At 39.8% G+C, this 7,500-nt stretch overlaps 1 protein-coding gene across 4 annotated transcripts in view; it reads left to right on the forward strand.

Moving 5' to 3' along the window:
• Positions 1-7,500, forward strand: part of fgf11b (fibroblast growth factor 11b) — a 24,562-nt gene that overhangs the window by 6,418 nt on the left and 10,644 nt on the right. The window contains exon 1 of one of the 4 annotated variants that reach the window (XM_047805269.1): positions 5,585-6,549. The exons of the other annotated variants lie outside the window; for them this stretch is intronic. The gene's annotated coding sequence lies outside the window, so the exon portion shown is untranslated. Of the gene's footprint in view, positions 1-5,584; positions 6,550-7,500 lie in introns of those variants that run through there. 4 annotated transcript variants of the gene reach the window in all.

Raw genomic sequence — 7,500 nt, forward strand, 5'->3', positions numbered from 1 at the left:
TTTGTGTGTAAAGGTGTTTAAAGGGGAGTGTTTGTGTGTAACGGTGTTTAAAGGGGAGTGTTTGTGTTTAAAGGTGTTTAAAGGGGAGTGTTTGTGTGTAAAGGTGTTTAAAGGGGAGTGTTTGTGTTTAAAGGTGTTTAAAGGGGAGTGTTTGTGTGTAAAGGTGTTAAAAGGGAAGTGTTTGTGTGTAAAGGTGTTAAAAGGGAAGTGTTTGTGTGTAAAGGTGTTTAAAGGGGAGTGTTTGTGTGTAAAGGTGTTTAAAGGGAAGTGTTTGTGTGTAACGGTGTTTAAAGGGGAGTGTTTGTGTGTAACTGTGTTTAAAGGGGAGTGTTTGTGTGTAACAGTGTTTAAAGGGGAGTGTTTGTGTGTAACAGTGTTTAAAGGGGAGTGTTTGTGTGTAACAGTGTTTAAAGGGGAGTGTTTGTGTTTAAATGTGTTTAAAGGGGAGTGTTTGTGTTTAAAGGTGTTTAAAGGGGAGTGTTTGTGTGTAAAGGTGTTTAAAGGGGAGTGTTTGTGTGTAAAGGTGTTTAAAGGGGAGTGTTTGTGTTTAAACACACCTGTGTGTAAAGGTGTTTAAAGGGGAGTGTTTGTGTTTAAACACCTTTAAACACAAACACTCCCCTTTAAACACCTTTACACACAAACACTCCCCTTTAAACACCTTTACACACAAACACTCCCCTTTAAACCCCTTTAAAGGGGAGTGTTTGTGTGTTTAAAGGGGAGTGTTTGTGTTTAAAGGTGTTTAAAGGGGAGTGTTTTTGTGTAAAAGTGTTTAAAGGTGTTTAAAGGGGAGTGTTTGTGTGTAAAGGTGTTTAAAGGGAAGTGTTTGCGTGTAACGGTGTTTAAAGGGGAGTGTTTGTGTGTAAAAGTGTTTAAAGGGAAGTGTTTGTGTGTAACAGTGTTTAAAGGGAAGTGATTGTGTGTAACAGTGTTTAAAGGGGAGTGTTTGTGTGTAACAGTGTTTAAAGGGGAGTGTTTGTGTTTAAAGGTGTTTAAAGGGGAGTGTTTGTGTGTAAAGGTGTTTAAAGTGGAGTGTTTGTGTGTAAAGGTGTTTAAAGGGGAGTGTTTGTGTGTAAAAGTTTTAAAGGGGAGTGTTTGTGTTTAAAGGTGTTTAAAGGGGAGTGTTTGTGTTTAAAGGTGTTTAAAGGGGAGTGTTTGTGTGTAATGGTGTTTAAAGGGAAGTGTTTGTGTGTAAAGGTGTTTAAAGGGAAGTGTTTGTGTGTAACAGTGTTTAAAGGGAAGTGTTTGTGTGTAAAGGTGTTTAAAGGGAAGTGTTTGTGTGTAACAGTGTTTAAAGGGGAGTATTTGTGTGTAACAGTGTTTAAAGGGGAGTGTTTGTGTGTAAAGGTGTTTAAAGGGGAGTGTTTGTGTGTAACTGTGTTTAAAGGGGAGTGTTTGTGTGTAAAAGTGTTTAAAGGGGAGTGTTTGTGTGTAACAGTGTTTAAAGGGGAGTGTTTGTGTGTAACAGTGTTTAAAGGGGAGTGTTTGTGTTTAAAGGTGTTTAAAGGGGAGTGTTTGTGTGTAAAGGTGTTTAAAGGGGAGTGTTTGTGTGTAACGGTGTTTAAAGGGGAGTGTTTGTGTGTAAAGGTGTTTAAAGGGGAGTGTTTGTGTGTAAAGGTGTTTAAAGGGGAGTGTTTGTGTGTAAAGGTGTTTAAAGGGGAGTGTTTGTGTTTAAAGGTGTTTAAAGGGGAGTGTTTGTGTGTAACGGTGTTTAAAGGGGAGTGTTTTTGTGTAAAAGTGTTTAAAGGGGAGTGTTTGTGTGTAAAGGTGTTTAAAGGGGAGTGTTTGTGTGTAACGGTGTTTAAAGGGGAGTGTTTGTGTTTAAAGGTGTTTAAAGGGGAGTGTTTGTGTGTAAAGGTGTTTAAAGGGAAGTGTTTGTGTGTAACAGTGTTTAAAGGGGAGTGTTTGTGTGTAAAGGTGTTCAAAGGGGAGTGTTTGTGTGTAAAGGTGTTTAAAGGGAAGTGTTTGTGTGTAACAGTGTTTAAAGGGGAGTGTTTGTGTGTAAAGGTGTTCAAAGGGGAGTGTTTGTGTGTAAAGGTGTTTAAAGGGGAGTGTTTGTGTTTAATGGGTGTTTAAAGGGGAGTGTTTGTGTGTAAAGGTGTTTAAAGGGGAGTGTTTGTGTGTAAAGGTGTTTAAAGGGGAGTGTTTGTGTGTAAAGGTGTTTAAAGGGGAGTGTTTGTGTGTAAAGGTGTTTAAAGGGGAGTGTTTGTGTGTAAAGGTGTTTAAAGGGGAGTGTTTGTGTTTAAAGGTGTTTAAAGGGGAGTGTTTGTGTTTAAAGGTGTTTAAAGGGGAGTGTTTGTGTGTAATGGTGTTTAAAGGGAAGTGTTTGTGTGTAAAGGTGTTTAAAGGGAAGTGTTTGTGTGTAACAGTGTTTAAAGGGAAGTGTTTGTGTGTAAAGGTGTTTAAAGGGAAGTGTTTGTGTGTAACAGTGTTTAAAGGGGAGTGTTTGTGTGTAAAGGTGTTTAAAGGGGAGTGTTTGTGTGTAAAGGTGTTTAAAGGGGAGTGTTTGTGTGTAACTGTGTTTAAAGGGGAGTGTTTGTGTGTAAAAGTGTTTAAAGGGGAGTGTTTGTGTGTAACAGTGTTTAAAGGGGAGTGTTTGTGTGTAACAGTGTTTAAAGGGGAGTGTTTGTGTTTAAAGGTGTTTAAAGGGGAGTGTTTGTGTGTAAAGGTGTTTAAAGGGGAGTGTTTGTGTGTAACGGTGTTTAAAGGGGAGTGTTTGTGTGTAAAGGTGTTTAAAGGGGAGTGTTTGTGTTTAAAGGTGTTTAAAGGGGAGTGTTTGTGTTTAAAGGTGTTTAAAGGGGAGTGTTTGTGTGTAATGGTGTTTAAAGGGAAGTGTTTGTGTGTAAAGGTGTTTAAAGGGAAGTGTTTGTGTGTAACAGTGTTTAAAGGGAAGTGTTTGTGTGTAAAGGTGTTTAAAGGGAAGTGTTTGTGTGTAACAGTGTTTAAAGGGGAGTATTTGTGTGTAACGGTGTTTAAAGGGGAGTGTTTGTGTTTAAAGGTGTTTAAAGGGGAGTGTTTGTGTGTAAAGGTGTTTAAAGGGAAGTGTTTGTGTGTAACAGTGTTTAAAGGGGAGTGTTTGTGTGTAAAGGTGTTCAAAGGGGAGTGTTTGTGTGTAAAGGTGTTTAAAGGGAAGTGTTTGTGTGTAACAGTGTTTAAAGGGGAGTGTTTGTGTGTAAAGGTGTTCAAAGGGGAGTGTTTGTGTGTAAAGGTGTTTAAAGGGAAGTGTTTGTGTGTAACAGTGTTTAAAGGGGAGTGTTTGTGTGTAAAGGTGTTTAAAGGGGAGTGTTTGTGTTTAAATGTGTTTAAAGGGGAGTGTTTGTGTATAAAGGTGTTTAAAGGGGAGTGTTTGTGTGTAAAGGTGTTTAAAGGGGAGTGTTTGTGTGTAAAGGTGTTTAAAGGGGAGTGTTTGTGTTTAAAGGTGTTTAAAGGGGAGTGTTTGTGTTTAAAGGTGTTTAAAGGGGAGTGTTTGTGTGTAATGGTGTTTAAAGGGAAGTGTTTGTGTGTAAAGGTGTTTAAAGGGAAGTGTTTGTGTGTAACAGTGTTTAAAGGGAAGTGTTTGTGTGTAAAGGTGTTTAAAGGGAAGTGTTTGTGTGTAACAGTGTTTAAAGGGGAGTATTTGTGTGTAGCAGTGTTTAAAGGGGAGTGTTTGTGTGTAAAGGTGTTTAAAGGGGAGTGTTTGTGTGTAACTGTGTTTAAAGGGGAGTGTTTGTGTGTAAAAGTGTTTAAAGGGGAGTGTTTGTGTGTAACAGTGTTTAAAGGGAAGTGTTTGTGTGTAACAGTGTTTAAAGGGAAGTGTTTGTGTGTAAAGGTGTTTAAAGGGAAGTGTTTGTGTGTAACAGTGTTTAAAGGGGAGTATTTGTGTGTAGCAGTGTTTAAAGGGGAGTGTTTGTGTGTAAAGGTGTTTAAAGGGGAGTGTTTGTGTGTAACTGTGTTTAAAGGGGAGTGTTTGTGTGTAAAAGTGTTTAAAGGGGAGTGTTTGTGTGTAACAGTGTTTAAAGGGGAGTGTTTGTGTGTAACAGTGTTTAAAGGGGAGTGTTTGTGTTTAAAGGTGTTTAAAGGGGAGTGTTTGTGTGTAAAGGTGTTTAAAGGGGAGTGTTTGTGTGTAACGGTGTTTAAAGGGGAGTGTTTGTGTGTAAAGGTGTTTAAAGGGGAGTGTTTGTGTTTAAAGGTGTTTAAAGGGGAGTGTTTGTGTTTAAAGGTGTTTAAAGGGGAGTGTTTGTGTGTAATGGTGTTTAAAGGGAAGTGTTTGTGTGTAAAGGTGTTTAAAGGGAAGTGTTTGTGTGTAACAGTGTTTAAAGGGGAGTTTTTGTGTGTAAAGGTGTTTAAAGGGAAGTGTTTGTGTGTAACAGTGTTTAAAGGGGAGTATTTGTGTGTAACAGTGTTTAAAGGGGAGTGTTTGTGTGTAAAGGTGTTTAAAGGGGAGTGTTTGTGTGTAACTGTGTTTAAAGGGGAGTGTTTGTGTGTAACTGTGTTTAAAGGGGAGTGTTTGTGTGTAACAGTGTTTAAAGGGGAGTGTTTGTGTTTTAATGGTGTTTAAAGGGGAGTGTTTGTGTTTAAAGGTGTTTAAAGGGGAGTGTTTGTGTTTAAAGGTTGTTTAAAGGGGAGTGTTTGTGTTTTGTGGTAAAAGTGTTTTAAAGGGGAGTGTTTGTGTGTAAAGGTGTTTAAAGGGGAGTGTTTGTGTGTAACGGTGTTTTAAAGGGGAGTGTTTGTGTTTAAAGGTGTTTAAAGGGGAGTGTTTGTGTGTAAAGGTGTTTAAAGGGGAGTGTTTGTGTTTAAAGGTGTTTAAAGGGGAGTGTTTGTGTGTAAAGGTGTTCAAAGGGGAGTGTTTGTGTGTAAAGGTGTTTAAAGGGGAGTGTTTGTGTTTAATGGGTGTTTAAAGGGGAGTGTTTGTTGTAACAGTGTTTTAAAGGGGAGTGTTTGTGTGTAAAGGTGTTTAAAGGGGAGTGTTGTGTGTAAAGGTGTTTAAAGGGGAGTGTTTGTGTGTAAAGGTGTTTAAAGGGGAGTGTTTGTGTGTAAAGGTGTTTAAAGGGAGTAGTGTTTGTGTTGTAAAGGTGTTTAAAGGGGAGTGTTTGATTGTAAATGTGTTTAAAGGGGAGTGTTTGTGTTTAAAGGTGTTTAAAGGGGAGTGTTTGTGTGTAACGGTGTTTAAAGGGGAGTGTTTTTGTGTAAAAGTGTTTAAAGGGGAGTGTTTGTGTGTAAAGGTGTTTAAAGGGGAGTGTTTGTGTGTAACGGTGTTTAAAGGGGAGTGTTTGTGTTTAAAGGTGTTTAAAGGGGAGTGTTTGTGTGTAAAGGTGTTTAAAGGGGAGTGTTTGTGTTTAAAGGTGTTTAAAGGGGAGTGTTTGTGTGTAACGGTGTTTAAAGGGGAGTGTTTTTGTGTAAAAGTGTTTAAAGGGGAGTGTTTGTGTGTAACAGTGTTTAAAGGGAAGTGTTTGTGTGTAAAGGTGTTTAAAGGGAAGTGTTTGTGTGTAAAGGTGTTTAAAGGGAAGTGTTTGTGTGTAACAGTGTTTAAAGGGGAGTGTTTGTGTGTAAAGGTGTTCAAAGGGGAGTGTTTGTGTGTAAAGGTGTTTAAAGGGAAGTGTTTGTGTGTAAAGGTGTTTAAAGGGGAGTGTTTGTGTTTAAAGGTGTTTAAAGGGGAGTGTTTGTGTTTAAAGGTGTTTAAAGGGGAGTGTTTGTGTGTAACAGTGTTTAAAGGGGAGCATCATAACATAAAAGCATCATAACACCAGGGTAGTGTTCATACTACTGCAGCGCAGTGTTGAATTTCACGGCTTGTGATCATAAGGGAAATGTTATAGAAAGAGAGAGAGAGAGAGAGAGAGAGAGAGAGAGAGAGAGAGAGAGAGAGAGAGAGACAGAGTGAACAGATGGAGAGTGGGGATTGGTAGGAAGCTGCATATGTTTCATCCACACTGAGGGAAGCCCCCTGTCTCTGAGCTCCACTCGACGATGGTGTGAGAAATGCCCTCGGCTGCTCGGCGGAGTGGAGCCCGTAATTACATCGCTTTCTAATTCAGATAAGATGAGATGGAGCTGCAGCGCTTTACACACACACACACACACACACACACACACACACACACACACACACACACACACACACAGATGAAAGCGCAGGACACCATCAAGGTTAACGTGTGGAGTGTGAATCGATCCGGTCAAACGTCCATCCGTCAGCGTGGGTCATCCTCAGGTTACTGCAGTGAGCTTTAAAGGAACAGTTCCATGAAAAGCCTTAAGTACACCATGTTCCCTTCGCATGTCACACTGTCACACTGTCACACTGTCACACTGTCACATGGACATAACGTGGTGAAGGAGTCTCCAGTGTCAGCACTGTTGACCAGTCAGTTCCCTCACATCTTCAGAACGGAGTTCACGCTGCTTTAAGGTTTCTATGGTAACAGTGATGCTGCTCCACTGCTTCATGTGCCGCTGATGGTGCCAGTTGATTACGGTGCCTTCCGTATGTGAGGGTTTTTTTTAAAATACTTTCATTCTAATCGTCAAACCAATAGAAGAAAAGGTTCTTCAGAGGTCATTATTTATGTGAGTAAAACTTCATCTATTTAAAGATGTTTGATATTAAAATGAAAAGCTTTATTTCACTGTGAAGACATTCTTTTAGTTTGAATTCAGAAAATATGTTTTAATATTAATATAATAATGTTTTATTATAAAATGCTGCAAAAAATGTATTTCTCTCCCTGAAACTGATTATTTCTGTTCTTCTTCTCTCACTCTGTTTCTTTTCTTTCTAGTTTCTATTCAGAATTTTCCCTCCATCTTCATGCAGCTCTTTGCAGTCCCTTTCGACACCCTCTCTGTCTATCTCTTGTTCTTTCTCTCTCTCTCTCTCTCTCTCTCTCTCTCTCGCTCATCACCTCCCTCATCCGAGTAGAAAATGAGTCCCGATAAACACGAACGATACAAATAATTTGCTTCACTCGCTGGTGTGTGAGAGAATAATGACTCTCATTAATGCCTGTAATTCATGAAGCTTAATGGCTCTTACGTCAGGATGGGGGAGCTGAAATAGCTCACACACACACACACACACACACACACACACACACAGAGTAAAGAAGGAATCCAGGGTGCTAATGAAGCGAAAAGAGCAGAAGGGAGAAGTAGGAGTTTAGTAAAGAGAAAGAGAATTCAAAGTCACAGTAAACATGAACAAGAATAAATCTTTAGAACTGATACACACAGAGGCCACGCCTCCTTTAGAACTGATACACACAGAGGCCACGCCTCCTTTAGAACTGATACACACAGAAGCCACGCCTCCTTTAGAACTGATACACACAGAGGCCACACCTCCTTCTTTAGGACAGACACAAAAGCCACACCTCTTTCCCTAAGGCTAAGATGCACACACAGAGGCCACACCTCCTTTTTTTAGACAGACAAACTTTTACATATAGGCCCCGCCTCCTTCACCATACAGAAAACCACTGTAGCCGCTGCACACATCGCTGTGAAGGAGCCGTTACTATA

Source organism: Tachysurus fulvidraco, chromosome 20 (genome assembly GCF_022655615.1).
Source record: "Tachysurus fulvidraco isolate hzauxx_2018 chromosome 20, HZAU_PFXX_2.0, whole genome shotgun sequence".
Classification (NCBI taxonomy): Eukaryota; Metazoa; Chordata; class Actinopteri; order Siluriformes; family Bagridae; genus Tachysurus; species Tachysurus fulvidraco.